This window comes from Vidua macroura, chromosome 5, assembly GCF_024509145.1.
Source record: "Vidua macroura isolate BioBank_ID:100142 chromosome 5, ASM2450914v1, whole genome shotgun sequence".
NCBI lineage: Eukaryota > Metazoa > Chordata > Aves > Passeriformes > Viduidae > Vidua > Vidua macroura.
Window position 1 is genome coordinate 7,135,143 of NC_071575.1, and position 27,962 is coordinate 7,163,104.

At 42.9% G+C, this 27,962-nt stretch overlaps 2 long non-coding RNA genes across 4 annotated transcripts; one reads left to right on the top strand and one right to left on the bottom strand.

Moving 5' to 3' along the window:
* Positions 1-641: 641 nt before the first annotated feature.
* LOC128808216 (uncharacterized) lies at positions 642-4,479 on the bottom strand. Its single transcript, XR_008437406.1, has 2 exons — positions 4,257-4,479; positions 642-898 (listed from the first exon to the last, which is right to left on the bottom strand). It is a non-coding gene; the product is annotated as an uncharacterized LOC128808216 (long non-coding RNA).
* A 4,168-nt stretch (positions 4,480-8,647) lies between these two features.
* Positions 8,648-27,759, top strand: LOC128807563 (uncharacterized). 3 transcript variants are annotated; one of them, XR_008437196.1, is made up of 5 exons: positions 8,648-8,744; positions 9,235-9,355; positions 9,869-10,098; positions 17,261-17,331; positions 27,537-27,759. It is a non-coding gene; the product is annotated as an uncharacterized LOC128807563 (long non-coding RNA). The 3 variants fall into 3 exon arrangements; XR_008437197.1 differs by lacking the exon at positions 27,537-27,759 and adding an exon at positions 18,659-18,716; XR_008437198.1 differs by lacking the exon at positions 8,648-8,744 and adding an exon at positions 8,784-8,934.
* Positions 27,760-27,962: the final 203 nt, after the last annotated feature.

Sequence of the window (27,962 nt, forward strand, 5' to 3'; positions counted from 1 at the left end):
TCACTAAAAAAACTGATTCACCATCTGGAAATGCCCACTGCATTCATTTTCTATGCCTCATTGTACCTAGCAGTAAGAATTAGCTGGGACCTTTTAGGAAGCTTTTCCCAGTTAAAACAAAAGTTATATTTAGATTTCTTTTGTTCAAAATGTAGTTTAAAATATAGAATAAATAGAACAGAATTAACGGACAAGGCTTTTGCAATCTCAGAATCCAAGACAAGATTTTCTTAATAAAGGAAGACAATAGCAGCTAATATATGTGTGTACAATAGAAAACTTTTCTAACAAGGTTCCCATTGTTAAGAGCTCCTCTTCAGACCATAGCCCTGCTTATCTTTCCTGCAGCAGCCTATTACACTGCCATTTCACAAGCTGAGCCAGGTAAATCTATATGGGGCTGGGTTCCATATTTCATTGGCCTTTAATCTAAACTCGCTCGTATTCAGAGCCCTTTAGTCCATTCTGGCTTTTATCTTGCTGGTTGCCTTTGTTAATGGGTTATTTCCATTTTCTCTTTCAACTTAATGATTTTGACTAGGAATAAAGAAGTGTTTCCAGCCCAGACTTCAGAACTGCAGGACCAGCTGTTCGCCTTGTTGCATTTGGCGTGAACTGGGGTGCACTTAAAAAAAAATGAGTCAGTTTATATCCACTTTATTTGAGAAAGGCTTAAAAGCTTTTCAAGTTGCAGTTTTATGCTGGTTGCTTTTAACACCAGCCAAAGAAACTTGTGCTGTAACTGGCTTTTGTTTCCACGCCCATGACACTGGGTATTAGGTTTGAAGAGTTAGCACAGCCATCTCATCAGTGTTGTGCAACTGGACACTCGTATCTCTCATAGAAAATTGATTTCCTCGTTGTGTTTTGGTGGATCAGCTTCAGGAATGACCTTGGCCTGAAAATGTGGAGAGTTTTTAGAAAACAATAATATTTTCACTGCCTGAAATTAGCCTTAAGTAAAATATAGAGTGTATATCTCTATATATAGATGCCTCTTAATACAGTAAAAAAGAAAAAATAAAGCAGTTTCCAGATGCTGTGCTATTTTCTAAAAGAGGTTTTGCCCTTCATCTATTAAAAAACTATGCAAGTGTCCAGCCTTCTTAGAAAATGAACTGGAAATTAAAGAGGTTTTGACCCAAGAGATACCTGTAAAAGGGTATGCAGAGCAAGGGAACATTGAAAGTGTTCCCACATTTGCTGGCATGATACTTGGAGTTATTTTAAACTGCCACATTAGAATAAAAGAGATATAGTTCTCCTGAACTCAAATAGTAAATACTTTACTTAATTTGGAGACCACAAAAAAAAGAAAAGTAACTTCATTTCAAATATGTACAGAATTTACTGCAGAAAAATCTATATTATAAAAGGTGTTTGACTCAATTCTATCAAGCTTTTTCAAAACCCTGGCTGTTTTCTAAATGAGTCAGAGCTGTTTCAAAAATAATTTCTTTTAATATAGATTTTTGAGTAAGATTTTATTTTTAATGGGTATTTTTGAAAAGATACTGTTCTTGCCTTCATCAGGACTTGCACACAAAAACATAAATTTACAAAAGTCCAGGTGTTAGGGGAAAGAGCAGGAGATGGGACTGTCTTAAATCCTTTTTTGAGAATTATGGAGCACAAATCATAACCACAGCCCAGAGACAAATGCTTAATTCTTCCTCATGGATATCCATTTATCCCCCTTCTCCTTCTTTTTGATTTTAAGAAAGGTTAGGGGAACCTGAAGGGAGCCAACAAGGAAGATGGAGAGGGATTTTTTTACAGGGGCCTAGAGTGACAGGACAAGGGTTTCACACTGACAGAGAGGAGGTTTAGGTGGGATATTAAGGGAAAATTCTTCCCTGTGAGGGTGGCGAGGCCCTGGCACAGGCTGCCCATCCCTGGCAGTGTTCCAGGCCAGGCTGGATGGGGCTCTGAGCAACCTGGGATAGTGGAAAGTGTCCCTGCCCATGGCAGGAGTTAAAATGAAATTGTTTTTAAGGTTCCTTCCAACCCAAACACTTCAGTGATTCTGTAATTCTGTGATTTATGTACATGGTGGATGCCAATGGGCCCCAGGTATTGTTTGGGAGCCTGTGTAGGTGATGTAGGAGCTATTTCTCATTATCTGATTAGGCTGATGGCAGTTCTTAATACTACTTAATCCAAACCAGAGTGAAGAAAATCCTTTGGGGTCAGTCTGGAGGAAACCTGTTCCCTGAAAGCTTGCTGTTATGCTCATCCCTTTCAGTGCTCAGCCCTGCTCTTTTCCTTGGAAGCCCTACAGTTCCTGCTCAGACAAGGCTTGTGCAGGCCCTTGGAAAACCCCAGAATCTCCAGGTAGGGGCTACCCAGTGCTTTGGTGGTGAATTCAGCAGTGTGAGCCCCAGGGCACACTCAGGCAATGGGATGGTGCTCTGAGCCAGCCCAGAAAAAAATTACTGCTCTGTTGCTGGCTGGTGGGAGAGGACAACTGAGAAGGCATCTGAGCAGGCTGTGCCTGAAAGCTTTCTAAATCAGGGCTGAGCAGAGGGGTGGTGACCACACGGTGTGGAATCTGCCATCCCACACATGTTGCAGAGTAAGGTAATGAATGCACCCACTGACAGGGCAGTGTGGTTTGATGTAAGCAGCAGGGATGGGGCTGGAGCGTCCCAGCTGCCCTGTGGAGCAGCTCAGGAGAGCCCAGCTGCAGAAGAAAGAGGGAGGAAGTTACTCACACCCTCCAAATCAGAAGGCTGGGATCAGAAACCGTGGACCACTCCTGTGCTTTTCAGGGGGTTGAGCCACCCTTGCACACCGGGGCATGGCAGCCCCCAGAAATGCTGTGTATGGCTGGCACGGGGCAGCTTATGGGCACCAGGGAGTGGCTGTAAATTAAACATGGGAATTCCCACTGAGACCTGGTGGCTGATTATCACCATGAGAACCCAGCTCTTTGTCACAGCCACTTTAAAAAAAAAAAAAAACAAACCAAAAAAAAAAAACAACTAAGAAGACTCCAGGAAGGCTAAAATGTTTTCAGAAAATTCTTTTAAAAGCAGGACCTTTTTCTTTAGTTAAGGGTGATAAAAATTCAAACACAACAGAGCTGCTGAGTCTCAGACTGGAGCAAAGTCCAGAAATCTGATCAAGTCCCTGCTAAAGCCCTGTGAGGGCATGTCCAGCTCTTGCAAACCCCTCAACTGCCTGAAGAGAGATGTGTAAACACACATTTGCAGACAGTTGTGAAATAACCACCTCCATTCACTCAGGACTTGGGTCACATTCAAGCTGAAACCCTCTTTGCCCAGTCTTACCCTCCTGGCAGTGAAACTCTTGTGCCTATTTTTAAATTTTTTCATGTTGCCAAATTTAGAGTTTGTGTAAAGGTGGGTCAAGCCTGGATCAGTTTAAATAGATAGAATTCTAGAGATTTTGTCTGTCTTTTGTGGGAAGCACAGCGTTATCCCAACCACTTCTACAGGCTTCCCACGGTGGCCTTTCCTTTGCAAATAAGGTTCCTTGCAGCATTTCTTTTCCAGGTGTTAAAGCACAAATAAAAGATACAAATAAAGCCTATTCACACATACACGAACTCTTTCCTACTGCATATTGGAAAGTTAAGGCTTTTTCATTTTGTGTGTTGTCACTATGTCAAACATTTGCATGCTGTTAGATAATTAACTACTAATCAACAGGAAAATCCAGGTTCTTTGTTGTTGTTTTGGATTAAAAATTTCTCTGGTGTGATTTGACAGTGGAAAGCAATTGCCTTGGTGGAAAACACAGCTAGCTAAATGCTAGGAAGGAATTGATCAACGTGGAGTGACATGGCTTTTGAGGCAATGAATTATTTATTTTTCTTTCAAAGTGATTCACTGGGTGAAATGAAGAACCATAAAATCAGAGTGGTGTGGATGGCAAGGGACCTTAAAGACCATCCAGTTCCAAGCCCCTGCCATGGGCTTCCACTATCCCAGCTTGCTCAGAGCCCCATCCAGCCTGGCCTTGGACACTGCCAGGGATGGGGCAGCCACAGCTTCCCTGGCAACCTTTGCCAGGGCTTCACCACCCTCACAGGGAAGAATTTCTTCTCTAATTTTTCCTCTACTTCTTTGACTTTCCCTGGTGAACTGCTTCTTAAATGATGGGTTAAATTTTAAAACCTCTTCATGCTTAGAAGGGAATTAAACTGAATTCCTTACTTCCTGGAAGAAAGCCGTATGCTACATCAGAGGTGACACTGGCAAAGCTGATGGATGAGCTATACAAATTCTTACTGTCAAGAACATCAGCTTTGCATCCACACTATCAATTCTCTTGTGCATGAGCCCCATCCACCTGCCAGATGATTTTCTAGCTCTCATGGCAGTTTTGTGTGCAGTTCCACTTGTAGCCAACGAGTCACACAAGTGCCATCTTTCTACCAAGAAGAAGGAGAAAGGTGTTCAGGACTTCAGCTTCTCAGGTTTCCAAACCACTTCAGACAATTAACTCTGAGGACTTCTGAAAAAAGAAAGAAAAAAACCAACCAAAACCAAAAATAACACCAAAAAAAAAAAACAAAAAAAACAAAAAAAAAACCACCAAAAAAACCCAGCAACAAATCAAATTCTCTCTTTGTGATAAATGTTGGATTATTTTTGTATGCATTCTTGGCAAATATGACAATGTGCAGCCCTGGGAGACCATGCTACTGGGTAGATTTTTGAAAGCAGCAGCTCTCTCAGCAGAGTCTCTGCCAAAGTAATAACAACAAACAATGAGCTGCTTGTTGTCAGAACCCTGAGGAGGCAGAAGGAAAAGTGTCTTGGAAGCAGATGAACTTCACTTTTAGTTCTGCTTTGAGTAGACAAAGAGGGTGCTGAAAGATTGTCAGTAGATATAGAGATAGACTGGAGAAAACAACAAATTTTGGAAGCCCAGCGGAGATTTGGGTCATTATAAGGTTAGGCAAAGTATGTGTTGGGAATGCAATTAAATGTGTGCTTGTTTGTGTGTGTGTGAGAATAAGACACTTTTGGGCAGCTGGCTTCCAGGTCTGACTGCAGGTAAATGTGGAGTGACACCCCAGTGTGCCTGGAGGGCAGGGCTTGAGTTGTGGAAACTGAATCCTGAACAAGATTCCATCACTTTGCTCAATACAAGAGGTAGTAAAATAGCTTTTGGAACCAAGGTGCCCCATAAACAGCCATCACTGCTGTCAAAAGAGCCACTCCTTTCCCTGGAAACAACATTGGTTTAAGTTTTGTGTGTGCCCAAGGGGAGAAACAGGGTTAGTTGTTTCCTTTTGGAAAAGGATTTTGGGGTTTATCTGGAAGGAAAACTTGGCTGAAGCCTGAGTCAAACCACAAAACAGAGGAAAAGATTTCCAGTGCTCCATTTTTAACCTTCTGGGTAGGTGTTGATTTGCTGATGTCTTTGGTCAATGCGCTGGTTGTTCTGGGAACTATTCTGAGGTCAGACATCAACCAGTGGTTCTGGCATTTAATGGCTTCAGGATGGGAACAGCAGGGAAATAAAGAAAAAAAAATTGGACAACTGCAGTGGCTGGCTCCTTATTTCAATCCATCCTGAAGTACTAAACCGGTGCTGGATCACCACTGGATCTTGGTCTCCTTCTGGTGTCACTCCTTTGGTTTCAGTGAACTCCTTTGCTTTAAGTAGATGTGTGTAAGTACAGGATCAGGTCTGAGCTACCAGATACCTGCAATTTATTTTTCCAATGTCAAAATTTTCTTATAGATAACTCTTGGAATAGGCACATAAGCCTGAATCTGGAAGCTGGTGTGATTTGAAGGCTTTCATTATCTTACTTATTATGTCCTGGGTCTGCCCCAATACTTGATACTGGCACAGTGTATCCCAAGTTGCAACAAGCAGTAGCTCTGTATCAAAGCCATTTTGCCCAAATGAGTAGAATCTACTGGGAATGTGTACACAGCGTAGAAAAGTAGTATTTACTCAACATGTGAGAGGGCATAATGGATATCAATCTCAAACATTGAAAACAGTCCAGAAGACAGAAGGCACAGTTTGATAAATTCTTAGAGTCTGGCATTTAAAAGCTCCTAATTTACAGGTTTTTGCATTTGGTAACTTAAAAGTAGAGACCACAGGGAAAATCCTGTCTCTCTATAGCTGATAGAAATTCCAGAGGGGGTAAAATGTTGTCTCTTTGTGCATAAGGCTGGTCTTGTCTATGAATGTGAATGGAACTGATAAATTGCATTATTTGCCCCCTCAATGCCTGTGCAGTAATTGCTCACATTGGTTACCTGAGTTCTGGGTGGTTTCTAAGAAAGTTGCTGGCTTTTAATGGAGGATTTTTCCTACAAAACACAGAAACAACTTCTAATACATGGTTCAGAACATGAATTCACTATTTTCCTCAGGAATCTGTGGATTAGGAATTGGGAGAGGTAGGTGTAAAGTTGGTGAGCGGTGAGTAGATGTGTGACGAAGAGTGAGGATATAGCAGGAGAAACAGAGCAGGCATGACAAGGAAAAGACTGCAGGCAGGTGATGAAGTTGGAAGTAGCTGGGAAAGAAGAAAGAGACCTAGAGGCAACAAGTGGGCTGGGTTTACTGCAGGAATTAAAGCCAACAAAATACTCCCTGCTGGAGCTGGAAGGGAACCTAAGAGCCACGCCTGCACAGAGCTCTGCGGTTTGCTGGCAAAACGCGATTGTCCACACTAGAAATGCTAAACTATTGCAGCTGTCCTCCACTCCCTGAGCTCCAGGAACTGAGATTAGGCTGAGGTGACTCACACAAGTGTCAGGAAAATGCCCTTTGATGAAGTGTCCCTTTTATTGCCTTGGTAATTTTAGAGCAGACGTCGTGTGCGATACATGGCAGGACACACACAGGGGCTTGGCTGCCTTCTGCCAAATATGAGACTTGGGATGGGCTCCCAGTGGCTGTTGTCAATGCAGTGGATGGCTCTGAGGAGCTTTACAACAGCACCATCTTTCAGGGCACAGCCTGGAAACTGATCCAGCACTAGGTGCTGCTGCAGGTTGCTTTGCATCCCGGCTTTGGATCTGTGGGAGCTCTGGGTCCTTGTGGCTGCAAGCCTATACAGAGCATGCAAATGTTCCTAAGGATTCTGAATAACTGGAGACTTCAGACTCAATTGTCACATGAGCAATAGGTCTTGTTTTAACATCTTCTTCTTGTCCCCATCAGTAAAGGACATTTTTGGGGATAAATGCTCCTGCTCATGAAGCCTTCAGACACAGTGCTGAAGTACAAGGAGTACAAGATGCTCAGTCAAGCATGTGTTTCCCTTCCCTCACTGTGGCACTGAAGGACTCAGGGAGGTGATTTATGCTTGCTGCTTGTAGGAAATCCCATGGGGAAATGAAGCCTTCTTTCTTCAGAACAGGATTTTGATAAGTGTGTCCTGAGGCCACACATAGCATGAGAAGTGAGTGAAGAAAATGGCAGTGAATGAATACAGAGCAGCCAGAACACTTGGAGCACACAGAGAGAGAAGTGCTTTAAGAAGAAAAGATAAAAAAGGACTCAGTTCCAGAATTTATCACATTACAATCTCACAGAAGAGATGAACTACAGCTCTCCAGGATGTACTTAATTTCTGACATTTTCTCTCTTTTAAGTGCTTGACCTGACATCTTTTATGGTGTTTAATACATTTCTGAGGGTGGGAATTCATGCACATACCCACTCACAAGCCAGATGTGTGCACTATAGTTACTTAACATATACATTAGATACGTATTTGAATCCAAAAGCATTTCTAGAAAACAGTTTTTAGTTACTGTCACTCTTATAACTGATATTCCTCACTTAGGAAAGGTGTTAGATTTTATTTGTGGTGTCTGATCTTTATAAAACCTCTGAAAAGGAATGGGTTATGGTTAAAGATTGTTTCTTTAGTTCTTTAAACCAACTTGCAGTCTGTGTTAATAACCAATGTGCATGGAGATTTTTTCCAGCATCCTAAAAAGATTGCCCCCAGATTTTGCTTCTCTCTTGTAGCCAAACTGCATCTGGTGCCCAGCTGATTTATGTGTCAGGATACCTATAGCAGGCTGGAGTGTATGTACAGAGATTCACAAATGTGTGATGCATTCAGGCTGGAGGTCTCCATCATCCTGCATTCCCCATATGGGGGAAACAGGATAAGAAATCGTTGTTTCCTTTCAACAAGCCCAGAAGAAAAGCAGAAACCTGCTGAGATGTAGCCTGAGAAATGTCTGATCACACAAGCACAGACTGGTTGAGGCTGGAAGGGACCATAAGGTCACCAGTCCCACCTCCCTGCTCCAGCAGGGCCCCCAGCACAGGGCACAGGACTGTGTCCAGCTGGTTCTGGAATATCTTCAGTAAGGAGACTCCACACCCTCTCTGGACAATCTGTTCAGTGCCTGGTCACTGCCCAGGGAAGAAGTTCTGCCTCCTGCCCAGGTGGAACCTCCTGGGATCAGTCCCTGCCCGTTCCTCTGGTGCCATTGCTGGGCCCCCGGAGCAGAGCCTGGGCCCTGCTCGGAGCCCTCCCTGCACACAGGGACACCCAGGCCTGAGGGCCCCTCTCAGCTGGGGCTCCTCTCGAGGCTGGACAGCCCCAGCTCCCTCAGTCTTTCCCTGCCAGAGATGCTCCAGGCCCTAAATCATCTCTGCAGCCTCCGCTGGCCCCGCTCCAGGAGCTCCATGGCCCTGCTGTGCTGAGGAGCCCAGAGCTGGACACAGCTCTGCAGGGGAGGCCTTACGAGGGCTGATTGTTAATAGTGTTAAACCCTGTAAGAATTCCAAACTGTTTTTTACAAGTCAGTCTGAGTGCTACTTTTATAAATCCAGATCTTGATTAGCTGTTCCTACCTTTATTTTAGTGAGAAATAAGGGTATGAAATTTGCCAAGTGATCGATAACTGTAAGAGGCCTCAAACATGCCCTTGCCGATGTCAGGAGTCTGCATTTCGTGAAAGCAAGGTGCTTTCTGCACAAGGAGATATAAGAAAGCCCAAGTAGCAGTTCTGCTTCTCCCCCTCTCTTGACAAGCAGAAATGTGTGTCACATTGACCCCTTTTCAGTCAAAAGTAACTTCTGGTTGCCACGAGCTGTTGAAGATGATAAGACAATGTCTCACAGTGACACTGATGGTTCCCTTGGCACCGTCACAGCCGTACCAACTATTCCCATAAACAATTGACTTAAGTGCTCCCTAACTCTGTCTTCTTCTCCAGTCATGAGGAAATAATAACAGTGTGATTCTTTGGGTGTCCTGTGCAGGGCCAGGAGTTCGACAGGCAGGAGCTGATCCTGATGATCCACAGCAAGTCTCAGAGCCCGTGACTTCGAGACTTGTTCTACCAGCTGAAGAGGGTTTAATCTGCTTCCTCTTCCCAAGCAGGTCTGTAGCAGATTCCTGCCCCAAATATTAGCTTTTATTCTGATCATTCCTGACAAAATCTTGATTCAGTTCCAAGGTTATTTGGACACCTGAGCTATCTTGGGCATTTCTGCTCAGGTCCTCCCCAGTTTCCATTTTTGGTGTCAGAGCATTTGGAGTCACCTCAAATTTATCTACATGTCCTGGTGTAAAATCTCCTGCAGCAAGAAGAGTTTTGGTCCAGCTGTTGAAAGCAAAATTGAAAATGAAATTTAAAAAAAAAAGTAATAAAAAAGTGTAGTTTTGAGCATCTATACTCTTGTGGTATACTGGTGTATTTGAGAAGACTATTGAGAGAAAATGGAGGCTGGAGGGAAGAAGAAAAAGGCAGCAAAAGGAAAGAAACAAACCAAAAAAGGAGGAAAAAAATGATACAAAAGGAGGAATTTTGTAGCTGGCAGTGTATAAAGTGTTAGGAACACTTTCTTCCTTCTTTTTATCTCCTAACAAGGTTATAATTTCATCTTATTCCAGGAAAAGTTCATCTTCTGTGACCACAAGTCTTCTGTTTACTCAAATTAGTGTCACAGCTGTGTGAGATATTTTCACTGTTGAAGAAATGAAGCTGGCAGTTGGCAACAGGCACCAGGCACATCCCTGAGAGCTGGACAAGGCACTTTGAACTGGACTTGATGCCTGGGACGTTGGTGGAAGGAGCAGTAAATGAGGATAATGAATGTATATGGGAGAGGGAAGGAGAACAGGTAAGTTAGGATATTAATCTATTGAAATTTTAAGGTAGGGGTACACATGCATGTGACATCGTGTAGGAAATTATTTAAGCAGATTAACTTGGGAATTCACTGTCAAGCTCACTTTAAAATTAGAACATCAGCTCAAGACTGGAATAACATGCAATACAGGGAATGTGCCATGTGGGTAGGCTTTCGTACATCCTTTCCCCAGCAGAGAGCAGCAACTCACCAAGGGATTCTTTAGCATGTTCCTCCTTAGAGAAACTGTAAAAATGAGTCTTGGTTTGCTTCATATTTGAGTTCATTCATCACAGGTTCAGTTCAACTTAAAGCACTGTAAGTCTTGTTATGGTATTAAAAGAAGTTTTAAAAGAAAAGATAGAGAAGTCTGGCATCTCCTAGCACATCCATCTTGCTGGAGAATGGACGAGCAGACAAACCGTATCCTAGTCTTGGTTTCGTAGTTTTTACTTCCTTTCTACAAGCAGAATTTGCAGCATCCACGTGTTAGACTTAAACTCCCTTTGGCTACTGATTAAACTGAAATTCTCTTTGGCTACTGATATCTCAGAATCATCTTATTCCATCTCACACCCACTGGGAAGATGCTTTTAGAAGAGCCTCTGTGATCTTTGCAACATTCTCAGATTTCAGGAGTGGTCTCTTCTAATAAGCACCAAGTCAGGAAGAAGAAACAAAGTGCCCATCTTCCCATCTGGAGAGCAGTCCACAAGTTGTTCAGTCGTGATAATCTAAGAAGCAGAAAACATCTCCTTGTCCTTTTCATGGATCCTCATGCCTCAGCATCCTGGGCCAGCTCAGGGAGTGCAACCACTGCCAGCCTGTTTCTCTCAGTTTTATGCAGGCAGGAAGGTGACAGGAAGGGATGTGACACGGGCAAGGTGTCAGTGTATCCACACACAACTGTTAACGCATCAAAGCTGCCATAATGGAGGAAGGGAACTTACTTTAGCAAAGGCATGAGTTCCACAGATCCATCAAGGCTGGAAAAGACCTCCAAGGTCATCGAGTCGAAACATCACCTGGTCAGCTACACCAGAGCACTGAGTGCCACATCCAGTCATTTCTTGAAAAACCTCCAGAGGTGGTGACTTAACCATCTCCCATGGCAGCCCATTCCAATGTTTCACAACTCCTTCAGTGAAGAAATTCTTCTTGAACCTCCTCTGGTGCAGCTTGAGGACATTTCCACTTGCCCTGTCCCTGTTCCCTGGGAGCAGAGCCCAACCCCTGCCTGGCTGTCCCCTCCTGTCAGGAGCTGTGCAGAACCACAAGGTCCCCCCTGAGCCTCCTTTTCTCCAGGCTGAGCCTCCTCAGCTCCCTCAGCTGTTCCTCATAAGTGACTCTCCAAAAACTCAAGAAGAGATGGGAGACATAGAATGCAGCAGTTAAAAAAGGATCTGTTTTCTGTTTGAGGTCCCGTTTTACCTCTGAATGAGACAGGAAGATGGAGTTGAAAAGTTTGCAGAGTAACAGAGAATCTGCCTTTTCCTACAGCAGCATCAGATGGATGGAAGATGACCATGAGCTATCAGACAAGTACTGGGAAGAAACTTTTTTCCAGAGGCTGTGAGGTCAAGGCTGAGAAAAGTGTCAGTGGCAGTGCTGCCCTGCTCCTTGTGAGGGAGGAGTGTGGATGGACACGGCCCTTCCAGATCCCAGGTGGGGCTGCAGCTGCAGTGACACTTGCAGGGGAAGGAGGAGAACCATCCCATTTCCTGCTGGGAGCTGAGCTGAGCACACGAGCTGTGTGTGTGGCAGCTCATCCCCAGCTGCCCCGTGCAGCCTGGCAGGGATGTTAAGCATGGCAGCTTTGAAGCAGGAGCTGTAACAAAAAAAGGAGGCCCTGCAATGAGTTTGTACCGTGTGTTTATGTAAATGTGCTCTCCCTCCACTACTTCTTGGGCCATACCCTGAATGTCTTCGACCCCAACTACATCTCCCCTTAAGATTTCTGCTCTGTTGAGCCATCCTTTTTGTAGTGTTAGAGCCTTAAAGTCTCTGCATGCCGGAACATTTCCCTCTAATCTGGGTCTCTAACAAACTGCTGTCATCACAGATGTATCACAAGCAGCACTTGCCCCAGGACACTGCATGTTTCTGAAGAACTATTCTCCTAACATTCCAGTCAAATGCAGGAATCTTCTCTTGTAGTCTCACAATACCTCCTCTTTATCCATTTTTCTTTTAAAGTGGTCAAACTGTGTATTGCTATCTCCATGTGTTATTAAGTCTCTATTTCATTCGGTTTTCCCCAGAAAGATAAAATATTCATTATGTTATTTGATTAAGTAAAAATGGTTATTCAGATGCAGAAAAAACACAATATTTTGGTGTCTTTAGCACAAATCTGATTTTATAATAGTGTTAAACCCCATAAGAATTCCAAACCAGCTTTTACAATTCAGTCTGAGTGCTGTTTTTATAAATCCAGCTGTTGGATTGATTTGCTGTTCCTACCTTTATTTTAGTGAGAGATAAGGGTATGAAATTTTCCAAATGATTGATACACCCTCACAGCCTTTTCTTCAAGAACACCCTGAGATTCTATCAGTAATACCGAGGGATAGTAAAAGTTTTGTCTTTGTTCTGAAAAGTGATCCTTGAGGATTCAGTCCTTTCCCTTAGTTCAGCACTGCTGTATCATGTGTGCAACCAGAGATATGTCCTTTCTTTGGGAACAAAAGTAAGCCTTTATTCCTTTCAACATTCCCAAAAGAGAGTGGGATCTCCTTCCCATACTGAGAAATATGAGTACAAGCTCCCCTCTGCAGCACGTTAAGCAACTGCTCCATGAAATTGCTCTTCTGCAAAGCCTCTGTGGGTACCAATGTGGCACTTATGTCCCTGAAGATTCATGTTAAAGGCAGCCATTTACACAAGAGACTGTCCTTAAAAAAAAATTCATCTTCTTGGTTCTAAGTCAATGAGCTGGAATTACTTTCAGTTGTTTTTTTTGCGGGGCAAGGTTCTCATAAATACACATGTGCATCAAGATACTTGAAAAATCAAACCTTAAAAGCTCTCTTTAGAGTGCAGGTTTGGGGTGTTACTCAGCTGTTGAAATATCAGCATGTAACATATTCTGAGCTGTTCTGTGATATCCTTTTTTGTCTGGATCTACTGCTTCAGAAGGTTTTCCATGAACCCTGTGTCATTTCTGTCCAGCTCAGGTGAATATCTTTGGAATCCTCAAGTGTCTCAAGTTGCACCAGATACTCCCATACACACAATTGAATTGCAGCTTTTGAAACCAAAATAAAAAAGTATTGGTAGTGTTCACACAGTTCTCAGAGATATTTACATTTGCTCATCTTTAAAACATCTGCTTTAAATAAATCTGAAGGGTTTGAGCTTTACATGTCAGGTTTTGGGAGGGAACTGTCTGTAAATCATCTAATGGCCAGAAGCTAATTACAGCCCTTGTCTAGACTGTTTGGGATGAAGTAGACTTTATTGGAGGGTTATTTTCCTGACGAAAAAAACTCTGTCTTTGAACAACTGTATGATGCTGTATGGGAAAATGACTACTTTGGTGGAACATTGTTTTCTCTTTGGAAAATTCAAACAGTATCTCCCCAGAAGACTACCTTGAAGATGCTGGTCTATTTCTCTCATTTCCATTAAAGAAAAGCATGCCTGCAACTAACTTCAATGCCTCTAACTTCAATGCTTCCTGTAAAGGAGCAGAGCACGAGTGTGAAGGTAGAAAAAAGGGGATGATCAAGAAGGCAAAGTTTCTGGATTCAGAATGGAACATGAAAGGGTGCTTTTTGCTTTTTCTTTTTTAATTTAAGTTATTGCAGCTTTTTTCCTGCATTGAGAAAGCAGAAATGCTTGAAAGCTGTCAAGCTGGGCAGCAAGCAAGCTATCAAACTCCCCAAATGGAATATTTTAGAATTCCTGTCTCATGAGCAACGCCTGGGTTTTCTGTTTTGTTTTATTTATTGCAAATCAATATGAACTTGTTTTCCAGTCTCTTAACATTTTCCAAGGAATCTTGATTCTATTTCTCTGGGCCAGAGTTATTATTAAGATTTTGGGCAAGAATTCCCAATGGCAAATAAATATGAAAAATAAATTAACGGCTATAAAATCAGTGTGATCTCTGCTAGTTCTGTACTCAGCTGGAGTTAGGGATGACCTCTCTGAGATGTGGATCTCAGGGATCTGGATGTGTCTAATGGCCTATGTTTCCCCACCTTTGGAAAGCAGCCTTGGTTACCCACATCCCTTTCTTTGTGTGTTGTCAGCACTGCACGGCCATAAAACACGATGGAGCCCTGCACCTGGGGACTTATTTTTATTCCAGAAAACCCATTTTGAAAATGCCAAATGAGGTCCATGACCTTGCTATAGATCTGTTAGACTAGGAAGAAGGCTGGGGAGGGATTGTTGGACTCAGTCTTGGAGGACTTTTCCATCCTAAATGGTTCTGTGAGTAAAAGGTCTTGAGGAGCTCTGCATTAGGGCTGCAGACCCTGCAGACAGCAGGGATATTCCTTCTAAGCACCATTCCTCACAAACCTCCAGACTGTAGATTCAAATGCAACCCAGCAGAGCACCCTTGAGCAGCCTGTCTCAGCTGAGAGTCACAGCTCATGGGGGAGAGCCAAGCCATGGTTCCATTGAGCCATCTGGGAGACTGGCAGTGTGTCTATGCCTCTTGCTCTCTCTCCTGCCAGGATCTGTGCCTGGAGGTTTATGTGCATATGTTTCATAATGATCACCTATTCCCAGCTGAAGTGTTGCACTTGCTGGCCTCAAGTGAGGAGTAGAGGGCTCTGTTACCAATGTTTTATTCTCCTACTTACTGTAACCATCTTGGATTTCAGCCAGCCCACATAAACAACATGCTTGGGCCTTTCCAATTCTGCACCACCATTTTAGCACTCTGGACATCAGCCAGTGCCCATAAAGTGTGTGGCATTGATTTAATTTCAGCTGGCTCCCCAGACTTTTGATAAATGGATCCAAGGTGGACATGTCTGTCTAAAATAGGAATTTAATTCTGTATTGGGGGTGAGCAATATTTGGTTAAATTCTGTCGCTGACTCAATTACCAGCATTGCTTTTGACTTTTGTCTAACATAATGCCAGATGAAAGGTGCTTCAAAGAAGAGGATGGCAATGAAATGATGTCATTCCAATAGGGCTGTAAGTGTGACGTTTTATGTTTTATGTCCATGTGGATATTCAGGCTGTGATGGAAATGACTTGCTGAGATTTACCTCATTCCCATAAGGCACTTGAACATTACAATATTACACATGAATTCTTCTTGTGCAGTCAAAGAGACTTTCACAAGTTCAAAGTGCCAGTTCTCATTGATTAGAAGCAGAAACAGTCACAGAAATATCCCAATGGAATGGTTTAAGTAGTGGTGTGATTCCAAATTATCTTCTGAAACCTCTTTCTTTCATGGACAATGTGGAAGGAAAAAATCAGAAAATGCCACACCAGCTAAGGATCCAATTGCTTATGCTATTCAAATGCATAATATTATGACATTGTGACATTTCAACGAGCTCCTAAAATCATATCCTTATCTACCTTTTGTAGCTACTTGTAAGATTATTGTACTTATCACATTAACACCGCATCTCGAGCAGTATTATCTTGGGGTGCATTTCTATCTAGTATACATGGAGAGACAAAAATTTAAGCTTTGCAATGTAATTAAAAGCCCTCAAGCAGATAAAGGATTGAAAGGGTACCAGGAAATCAGAGATTGTAATTTTGACTGGTGTAGGGGGAGCAGAAAGTAGAGCAGAGTGGAAATCACTCAAAGGTCAAAGGGGATGTGGTTTTGTCTGGGCAGAAAGCCTAAATATTAACTCACAGATTCAAATACTCTCTACATTTTATTTAGTATTCAAACCTTATAAAAAATTGTTGGGGTACCCTGTGCAACGCCAGGAATTGGACTTGATGACTCATGTGGGTCCTTTCCAACTCAGAACATTCTGTGATTCTGTGAATATCTCCTCTCTTTGGCTCTAGTCAATGCAAATTTTACTTTAAAGATGGTGACAGCGTGACAAGAATGAGACCTATAAATAAATAACCCATTGTGCTGTGACAGACCCAAATCCTGATGACAAACCCATCAGCTGTTCACAGTTTTGCTAAGAGGAACTGCCTGTTTTCTTCCTTGGAGGTTACCAATAAATGTCCAACAGAATTCATAAGAATAAATGCCTTCAGGAATTGCATCCCTGACACTACTGACTGTCAACGTGCTGTCTAACCAAACATGATACAAATACAATCCTGGAATGCAAGGGAAAATCTTTATGAAAATGAGGATTAATTTTGTGATCTGAAGTCGAAAATATAGTTTATTTTAATGTTATCTTGTAATTGTCACTTTTCTGTAAAAAGACAATTAGCATAATGACGTATAAGAAAGATTGGAGATAATGGATAATTGGAGCTGGCATTCCAACTTATTGTAAATTATTCAGAAAGTTTCTAAGAGAGGCCAATACACCATATATCATTCATTTTATCAACAAATATTCTGTATTTGCTTGAATATTTACCAGAAATAAGGCTTAGAAATGCTGTAGAGTTTTAAAAGCATCCACAGATATTAATGATTTTTTACATTACAATTGTTCCTTCTAGTTGCATCTCTAACCCTATAAAACCTAGGTTTATAAACTTCCTTTAGTTTTATGAAGTCAGCTCTTTGGAGTTCAGTAAGGGCCAAAAAGAAAAAAAAAAAAACAATAATTAGAGACCTGAACATGTTTCAGTTTTAAGAATAAACTCCTTGGGTATGCCCAGGACTGGAAAGAGATGACACATGTCATTTTCCCTTCTGATTTATCAAATCATTGAACCAAAGAATGGTTTGAGCTGGGAGGGACCTTAAAGATCAACTTGGTCCAACCCCCTGCCATGGTAGGGACACCTTCCACTAGACCAGGCTGTGCCAAGCTTCATTCAGCTTGGCCTTAAACACCTTACAGGGATGGGATGTTCTTAAAATTTTATTTATTTTGAGCTCTGTCAGACAGATTTTTTTTTTTTTTTGTGAATGAACACTGCTGTATTTTGAGGGAATTTTCACTGAAAGGCAGAAGGAGAAAACATTTTAGCAGTCCTTTATTGTCTTTAATTTTTTTTTTTCTTTGTCCATAAGGCAGAAAACTCCTCAGAGATCTGGCAGGCTCCAAGCAGCCTGAGGGAAATGGATTAGTGAGCACAGGACAGGTGAGTTCATCAGAGATGCATGAGAAATTGCAGAACTATGTGACAAACACTTCTTTATCACAGGTTTATCTAGGAAGCCCTCACTCCTTTTCCTGTCTCATGAGAGAGAACAGCTCCACCAAAAGCATGCTAGAGGGTTTGCTAAGCTGGGAGTGAGAGGAGGAAACATCTGGCAATCAATATCTGACACTGCCTGATGTTGGAAATGCACTGGGGAAGGGCATGGTCTTCCCAGGTGAAGTGTGTGTGACTGGAGTGTCACTGTGATCCTTCCTTCCTTCCTTCCTTCCTTCCTTCCTTCCTTCCTTCCTTCCTTCCTTCCTTCCTTCCTTCCTTCCTTCCTTCCTTCCTTCCTTCCTTCCTTCCTTCCTTCCTTCCTTCCTTCCTTCCTTCCTTCCTTCCTTCCTTCCTTCCTTCCTTCCTTCCTTCCTTCCTTCCTTCCTTCCTTCCTTCCTTCCTTCCTTCCTTCCTTCCTTCCTTCCTTCCTTCCTTCCTTCCTTCCTTCCTTCCTTCCTTCCTTCCTTCCTTCCTTCCTCCCTTCCTCCCTTCCTCCCTTCCTCCCTCCCTCCCTCCCTCCCTCCCTCCCTCCCTCCCTCCCTCCCTCCCTCCCTCCCTTCCTCCCTTCCTCCCTTCCTCCCTTCCTCCCTTCCTCCCTTCCTCCCTTCCTCCCTTCCTCCCTCCCTCCCTCCCTCCCTCCCTCCCTCCCTCCCTCCCTTCCTCCCTTCCTCCCTTCCTCCCTTCCTCCCTTCCTCCCTTCCTCCCTTCCTCCCTTCCTCCCTTCCTCCCTTCCTCCCTTCCTTCCTTCCTTCCTTCCTTCCTTCCTTCCTTCCTTCCTTCCTTCCTTCCTTCCTTCCTTCCTTCCTTCCTTCCTTCCTTCCTTCCTTCCTTCCTTCCTTCCTTCCTTCCTTCCTTCCTTCCTTCCTTCCTTCCTTCCTTCCTTCCTTCCTTCCCTCCCTCCCTCCCTCCCTCCTCTGTATCTCCAGGCCCAGATTCCCATTTGGAAAAATTAAAATTAAGGAACTCACCAGGCATATGGGAAACTAATTTTCCAAGCCCTTCTGGGACAGTCTCCCATACCCTGGTTCATGTCATAATTACCACTTACTCTGGCATGGGTTTCATTGCTGAAGCTGCCCTTTTGACAGTCTTCCTAAATGTTCTTCAGAAGAGGGGGGTAAGATGTAAACATGACCTCATATGTTAGTGATAAGGAGACCCAGAAGAGGAAGGCTCTGGATTTCTACTCCTCTTTCATTGAAAATAATTTTTAAGAACTGGAAGCCAAGGGTAGTTAGGAGTTTGAGTAGAGTCATCATCTCTTTGGCAGGAGAGAGATGATGACATCTCGTGGAGAAGAGAGAAGAGAAAAAGCCATCTTTAGTTCTATGAGTAAAGGAGAAATAATGCTCTGGATAACAGAATTTCAAGGCTTATCTGTTTGTTTTCTGCTCCATGGAGAGCCTCCTTTCAGCACAGGTGTTTTATTTCAAGCACAGGCTATATCTCATGGAGTTAAATCTGTTTTATTCTCCAGTTGGCTGATTATAGTTTGGCTCTGTGATATATATTCTCTCCCAGGGGCCCACACACTGCATGGGGTTTGCATGGCCAGGTTTTGGTAGTAGGGGGGCCCCAGGGGTGGCTTCTGTGAGGAGCTGCTGGAAGCTTCCTCCATGTCCAAGATAACCAATTCCAGGCAGCTCCAAGACAGATGTGCCATTGGCCAAGGCTGAGCAGATCAGGAACGGTGGGAGCACCTCTGCCAAAACATTTTTTAAGAAGTTAGTAAAGGTGTTGTGCAGAGGTAATTGTGGCCAGAGAAGAGAAGAGTGAGAAGATGTGAGATGAACACCCCTGCAGACACCCAGGGCAGTGAGGAGGGAGCAGAGGCACCAGAGCTGGGATTTATCTGCAGCTCATGGTGCAGCCCACGGGGGTGCAGAGATCCACCTGCAGCCCCTGGAGCAGCCCTTGCTGGAGCAGGGCGATACCCAAAGGATGCTGTGACCCTGAGGGAAGCCCACACTGGAGCAGACTCCTGTGGAAAGAGGATTCCAGGCTGGAGCAGGTTTGCTGGCAGCACTTGTGACGCTGTGGGAGAAACCCAGGCTGGAGCAGTCTGTTCCTGAAGGACTGACCCCCATGGAAGGGACCCACGCTGGAGCAGTTAGTGAGAAACTGCAGACCACAGGAAGGACTCATGCTGGAGAAGTTAATGTCCTCCAAGACAGAGACCCCCCTCTGGAGCAGGGGAAGGACTCCCCTTCTTGAGGAGGAAGCAGCAACAGAAACAATGTGGTCAACTGACCATAACTCCCACTTCCCATCTCCTTACTCCACTGAGGGGCAGGATGTAGAGTCCGGGAAGGAGGGAGAGGCAGGGGGAAATTGTTTTCAGGACTTGCTTTATTTCTCATTATGCTACTCTGATTTGACTGGTACATAATTGAACTGATTTCCCCAAGCTGAGTCTGTTTGGCCCCAGAACAGTAAGTGGTCCCTGATCTCTCCCTGTCTTTAGCTCAACCCATGAGCCTTTTGCTATATTTTCTCTCCACTGTCCAGTTGAGCTGCACTGAAAGTGCAGCTTTGATGGGCACCTGGTGTCCAGCCAGGGTCAGATGACCACCCACACACAGAGAAAATACCCATCCAGCTGCTCCTCATTCCTCCTGTGATCTGATTCATCTGCTCTCAGACAGGTACTCAAGCTGCAATTTAGGGCAGACTGTCTGAGGAAAATGCGCTCTGGTCTTACTGTACCCTCTGTTTGGGAATACCTATCATCCTCACATCCCCACATGGTTCTCACACTTAAAACATAGCAAGATTTTTTTATTATCAGCACATAAAAAAACCCAGCAAATCAGAGGTTTCTGTGGTGTGGCTGCTGGGCACAGATTATTTTCTCTGGTGTTTGTCTTCAGAGCCTGTGCTGCTACTCTGTCTTTTTGCCGAGGAGAAATTTCTGCTTCAGGAAACCTGGAGCTTCTATAAAAGAAGCTTGAAATAATCAAGATAAATCAGTGGCTATCCCTAGGACAGCACTCATAGGAACTGTTCATCAGGCACTAAAGAGGTTTTGGCATATGGTACTTTGAGCCATTTAATGTCTGATCTCTGATTTGGGTGTAAAGAGTTTCTTTTTGCTCTCCATTCCATGCCTTAGTGTCAGGACCAGCAGCACTGTGTCTGAGAGCTCAACAGACCTTGCCTGACCCTAATCCCTGAGAATACAGGGATTTGCTCTAATAAAGGGGGATTAGGGGAAATAGTGCTAAAACCTTATGTCCCTGTTCATACTATCTCACAGCTGTTCTGTAGAGCAGAGGTGACAAAAGCAGAGGGGAAGACACTGGCTGACAAAGATGATTGAACTGCTGAGATTAACACACCACTTCCATAAGGTCATAGATTCATGAATGATTTGGGTTGGAAAAAACTTCAAAGAAGTTCCACCCCTGCCATGGGCAGGGACACCTTCCACTAGCCCAGCTTGCTCAGAGCCCCATCCAGTCTGGCCTGGAACACTTCCATGGATGGGGCAGCCACAGCTGCTCTGGAAAACCTGTGCCAGGGCCTCCCCATCCTCACAGGGAAGAATTTCTTCCCAATATCCAACCTAAACCTGCTCTCTGCCAGTGTGAAGCCATTTCCCCTTGTCCTGTCACTCCAGGCCCTTGTCAAGGGTCTCCCTCCATCTTTCCTATAGGCTCCTTTCAGGTCCTGGAATGAGGTCACCCTGAATCCTTGTTTTCTCCAGGCTGAACAATTCCAGTTTTTTCAGCCTTTCCTTGCAACACTCAGAAGGACTGTTTTGTACATATCTGTGTTGTTTCTGTCTTTACTTAAAGAAGGCCTGAGAGTGACATGCATCAGTGTAGGTGAGAGAAATTCTCCATGAGCCATTAAAAGCAGCCTTTTTTTTTTCCCTTCGTGATGAATAACAGAATATGCCAAAGTGGGAAGAATTTCCATGCTTATGTGTTATGTTATGCCAAGTGTCTTGACAGATTATTTTCTGTGTTCTCATTGGATCCCGAATTCTGGGAATTTGGCTCTGGGAACTGATACCTCTTAGTTTAGGGAGAGGATAGGAGCTGTCTTCTGGAAACAGAGCAGGCTGAGCTCACTAAGCTCAGGATTTAGTCCTTAGACAGAAGGAACATACAGGTCTTTGCTATTAGAAGTTGTTCCGCTCCTTGCCATGTTTCTTCATTCATGTTTCAATGTGAGAGAAAGAAAAATGTTGTTAAACATTTATGCTGATTTAAAGCAGGATGGAGCCTACTGACTATGTGAGTGATAGTCCCTAAAAGACCACCTTTTGGGAACTTTTTGTCTGCCACACAAGTGTCAGATCGTGAACTATGTGTGCCAAAGACAAGGCTCCTGGGGTGTCAATCTCCTTTTAAACACATTACTGATGTGTGTTCTGATTAAGGAGACTTCAGCTCAGCTCAGAGGCTTAGTCTGGAGAGCCTAAGGCTCTGTTTGGAAATTTGTGTACAAAAATCAGAATATGTTTGGATAATTATGTACCAAACCAGAATAAGTTAGAACATGAAACTGTTGGAGCAAGTCCAGAGGAGGCCACAAAGGTGACAAGGGGACTGGAGCACCTTCCCTATGGAGACTGGGGAAAACTGGGGCTATTCAGCCTGCAGAAGGGAAGGATGCATGGAGGCCTCACAGCACCTCCTGATATCTGGAGGGGCTACAGGGAAGCTGGAGAGGGACATTTGCCCAGAGCAGCTGTGGCTGCCCATGCCTGGAAGTGTCCAAGGCCAGGCTGGATGGGGCTCTGAGCAAGCTGGGCTAGTGGAAGGTGTCCTTGCCCACGGCAGGGGATTGGAACTGGAAGATCTTTAAGGTCCATTCCAACCCAGGCCATTTTGTGGTTCTGTGGTTCTGTGATTCTGAGTTTCAGAGGTATGTGAGACATTAGGGACAAGAAATAACTGTATAAGGCCTTAACCTGAGTTCTCAGCCCTGCCCCAGATCCCAGATGGGACTTGGAAACCACAACTGGGCTGCCACCAACCTGGATCCCTCTCATCCTGGAGGAGGACCCGCTGTCCTCAGGGTAGAACGCTGCTGGCAGGAGCAGATGTCAGCCTGCAGTGTTTTACACAACAGACATTTGGTTGCATGTTTATTTGTTTTAGAAACTGAACACAATCCGTTCTCAGAGACATACTTTTGTGCTGACTTGATGGGAGCCACTGAGTGAAAAGCTGGCAGGTGGGAGATGTCATTTAGCCTCCTTGTTGATGTCCCTTCAACTCAGGTGGTGATTTTGTTGCCAGAGGAAAGATTTACCATAGTTTTTTTAATAATCTCTGGAGAAACCTTTCCCAGATCTCAGATCCAACACTTAATTCTTCATTAAGTTGCCACTCTTGTTACCAGTTCCCTCACCCAGGGGTGAATAACTGATTGCTATCAATCCTGTCAATCCCCCTTATCACGCTGAAATTCCTCATCACAGGAATAGCTTCTGCTTTGGAGGCAGATCAATACCAATTTCATAATGGAGGGAGTAGGTCTTGGGAATGGGAGTGGAACACACCTTAATCAAGAGGGAAAATGTAAAAGCACAACTCTTGGCTTTATTCCTCTGTTAGTCTCAAATCTGGAGCTCTTCCAAAATGAGACTTTTAACTTTTAAGCTATTGTTCTAAATAAGTCTGAATAATTGCTCAGTTTTTCTCTGAAAAAACCTACTAAGATTTTTTTGGACCAGTGGGGATATTCCAGCTTTTTCTGCTAGATTCTACTGAAAATTCAAGAGCAGGGGGTTGTGGTACTTGCTTCTTTCCAGCTGGTAAAAACACCAAGCATTTGAAAGCAATTTAAAATCAAGATTTCTACCTAAAAGCATAATGGGAAGAAGAAAGTGTTCTCATTCCTTTTGGGGAGGAAGTATTTTTTGACTATTCTAATTTAAACTGTAGATCCTACAAAACCAAATTGTGGAGGTTATAATAAGGCTCACTAGACTGGAGCTGTATTGCCTGAGATACTTGTAAACATAAGCACATCTTTCATGCAAAGATATTGTTTCAGCTCTTTACTGATCATCTAACATTATGTATTTTATGATTTTATTTCTTTTCTGTTTAAAAATGTAGTTGGATCTGTCAGCACAATACATCAAGCTCTTGCTGCTTGGTTTGATATTTGAATATTGAATCCTCAGTTTCTAGATTTTTTTTCTAGAATTTACAGTCTAGCAATGACAGCAGAGTGGATGTCTCCATATCCAGGGATTGGGGCAAAGTTTGGGAATTAGTGGAAAAGTTTAAATATACATGTTTAGAAAATAAACTATAAAATTACAAGCTTTCAAAATAATTTTATATATATTTTTTGATTTGACTTGAAAAGTAAGACTGATAAATAGGTCAAGATTGAATTTTACCATTTCAGCTGCCTTTGAATAATGCCAGAAAAGTTAAATTAGAACGCTTAGTAAGTTAAGAGAAAACTTGATCTTACCATACAATGCTGGACCAAAAGTAATTTCCACAAACTTCCTGGAGCAAAATAAAACATGGATTCTAAATTTTGACAAACTGCTGTGGAAAAGCCTTTTTGTGATACATCAACAACAGGAAAAGAGAGTTTCAAAACAAGATAATAATAGTGCTTTTAAGAAGTAAATTGAAGTCCTATAAAAATGTTGATGGTTTGGGATTTTTTGTTCATGATAGCTATTTTAAAAACTCAGCAGTTGCATTTTAAATTGATTTTCTAACCTTAAGAGAAGTTTGCTAAGCTCTTAAAGTTGAGAGTCATCCTCTTGCTGATTTCAGGATCTCTGCCAAGCACTGTTTGCAGTGATGAAAGGAAAAGGTCTAAGTCCCTGGACTCCTGTGGGAGGGACAGAAGATGAGGTGACTAAGCCTGACCTCTCCTCTAGTTCAGATTCACCTCCTTGCCCTACATGTTCCTAAGGAAAATATTTTTAAATGCTTGGAGTTCTAAGCACCTTCTGTTAAGTTAGGACAGCTCTACCCACCAGCACAATAAAAGAAGTTTTAATCACCTGCTCATAAATACATTTTCCTTCTTGTTACTGGCTTTTTGTGTGGTTTTTTTTTTTTTTTTTTTTTTTTTTTTTTTTTTTTTTGTTTGTTTGTGGTTTTTTTTCTTTTTTTTTTTTTTTTTTTTTTTTTTTGGTTGGTTGGTTTCTGGTTTGTTTGGTTGGTTTTTTTTGTTTTGGTTTTTTTTAATGTATCTACAGAATCTTCCCCGGCATGAAAACTGTGAAGTTGGGAACCAAACCCAGAAAGGTTTGTCTGGGCAGAAAACCATTGCAATCTTCAAATCTCCCGAGGAGCTCTTTTTTCCAGCACTCCCCAGCCTTTCTAATCCTCTCAGAACTATCAAGGACTCTGTAGAATTGCTGTGGTTTGGAAACCAAGGGCAAATCTGTCTGTATTTACATGTGTGGAAAGTGCTGAGAGGAGGACCAGAAAAGGCAGTGAGTTCAACGTGCCTGTGTCACAGCTCATCCCAGGAAAGACTTGGTTTCTTCAATGGAGAAAATTGAGGTGGAATCCCACAGCAGCTGGTCCTGAGCTGCTGCTGGCTGATTCTTCCTCTCTGTTGTTTTGCTGAAGCCTGGTTTGGTACAAGCATTATGAGGATGGGTTTAGGAGCAGCCAATGTAGGGAGGAAAATCACCAAATTTGAGGATTCCTCCCTGATTTAAGTTGTTCTGAACAGTATTAATAGTGTTGAGACTTTTTCCCTGTCCAGAATGACTTATTAAGCCAGGACATCCAGAACAGCTAAACTGATGCCAAATAGTTAAGAAAAAACCTAAAAACTGTGCACATTAATACACTTTTTCCTGCTGCTGTTAATTAAATAGATTCTTACTGTTAGGCATAATTGAAAACTGAAATTTGGGGTTCTGTACACTAGAAGTGATTTGATTTATCTTTTTTTATTTTAATGAAGAGTGTCAAGGTTCAAATTAACAATGCCAAGGCTAGAACATAATATCTGTATCAAGCTGTAGTAAATGCAGGGTATAAGGAAAACAGTTTGCAGTGGTTTCACATACAACTGATTGTAGTATATAAACATTGATGCCAGCCAGACCACTGCAGGATTCCTGCTAAATCCCCAATCCCTGCAGCAGGGTAATCAGCTAATCTTGTAATCCTGCTCCCTTGGGGAAGGGGTTGAGATCAGCCAGCAACTCTTAGTGCAGGCTGTGCCCTCGGAGCCAAGGCTGGAGTGACTCCCACAGGGAAACAGCTCTGGCCCATGGATGTATTGCCAATGGCATCTGTCCTAAAATTGGGGCGTGGTAGGTGCTAAGGGGGCCATGGAGAGGAAACACAGTTAAACTAAGTCAAACGAGTCTCATTTAATATGGAAAATCAGCAGGGTCTTTCCAATGGTACATCTGGAAACTACAGAGGGATTTGTTTCCTTTTCCCAGTTTGTTAAGTCTTGTTAAAGCTAAAGAAAGCCTGATCAGATTAAAGGACCACAAGGGTGATCAAGCACTGGCACAGTTTCCCAGAGTAATTGTGAAGTCTCTGTCCTTGGAGCTGTTCAAAATTTGACTGGATAAAGCCCTGAGCAAGGGCTCAAAATCAATATTTACTCATGGTCTGCTCAGGGGCCACAAGTCTTTCCAACCTAAATTATTTTGTGATTCTATACCAGCTTCTGAAGGACTTTGTGCATTGAGCTACGTGCAGGTGTAATAAATGGGGAAAAGGCTTAGAAGAATTCCTCCTTCTCCCTTCTTGCACCTGTTAATATCCAGGGAAAGAGTGGAAAGGCAGAAATTTATATGTGATGGGCACTGTCAACAACCTGGAAGTATTTTTTGGGGGGTAGGAGGAGAAAGCCAGATCAAAGCCACAGCAGGAGCAATGTATGAGTGTTACATCCAGGAATAAGAGGAAACATCTCTTTCCACAAACCACTGGAGCTCTCCTTCGGTGTGGTGTGTTTGGAAGCCACCACAATTGCAAGGATGTGTGATCCCTCCTTTATACTGTGGCATGTATATAAAAGCCTCATGTATATAAAAGCTTTAACTGATCCTTAATTTGCTGTTTCCTACTGACTTTGAAAAGTGCATGAAATACAGTGGTTACTGGCAACCTCCAAGCTCTTGACTCAGTGAAAGTGAATCATTCTATTGATGTTACTACAAGGGAGTGGAGTCTGGCAGAGGACCTGTTTGCAATGATTTAATCAAGTAAATCCTTTAGAAGGGATTAGGTTTTTTTGGGTTTTCTTTTTCTTCAAGGGATTCTTCTTTTTTTTCTTTTTTTTTTTAAATTTTCTTTTAAGATGGAGGAGCTTTTGTTTTCCCTTAGTTTTTATCTCTTCCAGCCTCCTCTCCTCTCCTCTCCTCTCCTCTCCTCTCCTCTCCTCTCCTCTCCTCTCCTCTCCTCTCCTCTCCTCTCCTCTCCTCTCCTCTCCTCTCCTCTCCTCTCCTCTCCTCTCCTCTCCTCTCCTCTCCTCTCCTCTCCTCTCCTCTCCTCTCCTCTCCTCTCCTCTCCTCTCCTCTCCTCTCCTCTCCTCTCCTCTCCCTTGTTAAAATCTTGATCTGTTGTGTGACAAAATATTTGTTGTATTTTAAAATGGTTATGAATATTCATATGAATATTCAATTTTTTTCTGAATTTGATTAAATTTTTGGCTTCTCTGCCTCTTAGTTTCTCACTGTACTTTAGCCTTACATTATTTTTTAAGAGCTTTTGACACTTTGAAGCTTCCTGCATCTGAATTTCATTAGATACACATCATTATATTATTTTGTTATGGACTACCACAAACAACATAATCACGCAATTCCTTATTTTTCAAATGCTTGAAACATCTTATATTTGCCCTTCATCAGTTGAAGATTTCCAGGTGTTTCAATTTCTCTTTGGGCTTTTCTACCATGGGGCAGTTATCTTACACCTCACACGAGATAAGGCAAAAAAACTGTTTCCCTGAGACCTCTGCCAGATATTTTACTGCCTGCAGGAAAGAAAGATCCCTCAATAGCAGTGGGCAGAGCAGACCCTGCTACATCTCAGAGAGTGAAACACAATTTAATCCAGCTGTAAATGCAGGGAACTGGGCCTTAGATTGTTGTTATTTTAATGTGAGCTTTTTTCCCACCTGTTCCATATTAACTCCACTGATAGTCCCTAAATATGCTTCTGTCTGTCCAGTACTGTGTGACTACTTCTCAGCACTGTTAAAATGTGGAAAAATGCAGCAGGGAAGAAGCAGCTCTGGAAATGAGAAAGGAGGAGAAGAATGCAGGACACAAGGGATGGAACAAGAAGAACTAGGGAAAAAAAAAATTCCAAATGGAAAAAGTTGTCTAAGTTAATGAAAGATAGATGGATTCCCATGTTGCAAACAAATGTTGAGGGAAACTATTTTCTCTTTCTAATACTTTATATAGCCTCCTCTTATCCAGAATCAGATTGATGTCCTTGCTGGGTTTAGCTTTCTTTTGACTTGTTTTTAACACAGTCTTCCTGTCTTGAAGGTCGTGGTGTGGAACTGATTTCAATAAAACAGGAAATTAAGTTAATGATCCTGATCTCTTTCCATAAAGTGATAGAATCCTCTGTGGGAGGCCAGGGATT